Source organism: Magnolia sinica, chromosome 2 (assembly GCF_029962835.1).
Source record: "Magnolia sinica isolate HGM2019 chromosome 2, MsV1, whole genome shotgun sequence".
NCBI classification, from domain to species: Eukaryota; Viridiplantae; Streptophyta; class Magnoliopsida; order Magnoliales; family Magnoliaceae; genus Magnolia; species Magnolia sinica.
In genome coordinates, this window is record NC_080574.1 from 18,364,487 (window position 1) to 18,364,828 (window position 342).

The window sequence follows — 342 nt, forward strand, 5'->3', positions numbered from 1 at the left end:
GAAAATGTTACATTCAACTGGGAGTAAGCCAACTGATTGGGAGATTGCTAAGGACCTGGTACATCTGACCCTAGAGTCAATGTGTCCAGGGGATGAGTTAAAAGTTTGATTCATGTCCTGAGAATGCTTCGTTTCCAGTAAAACTTCTAATTTTCTGTAATAAACCTTAGATCCTCTTGAACTAAGCAACCTAAACCGTACATAGTTTCCATGCCAATACAATGCTTGCCTTCTGCCATGGTGGGTGACCCTGAGACACTGAGCGACCACGGTCATGATTTGATCCCCTTAAAATCAGCCAGGAGCTCTGGCAGCACACCCAAAGACAATCTAATGCCTGAT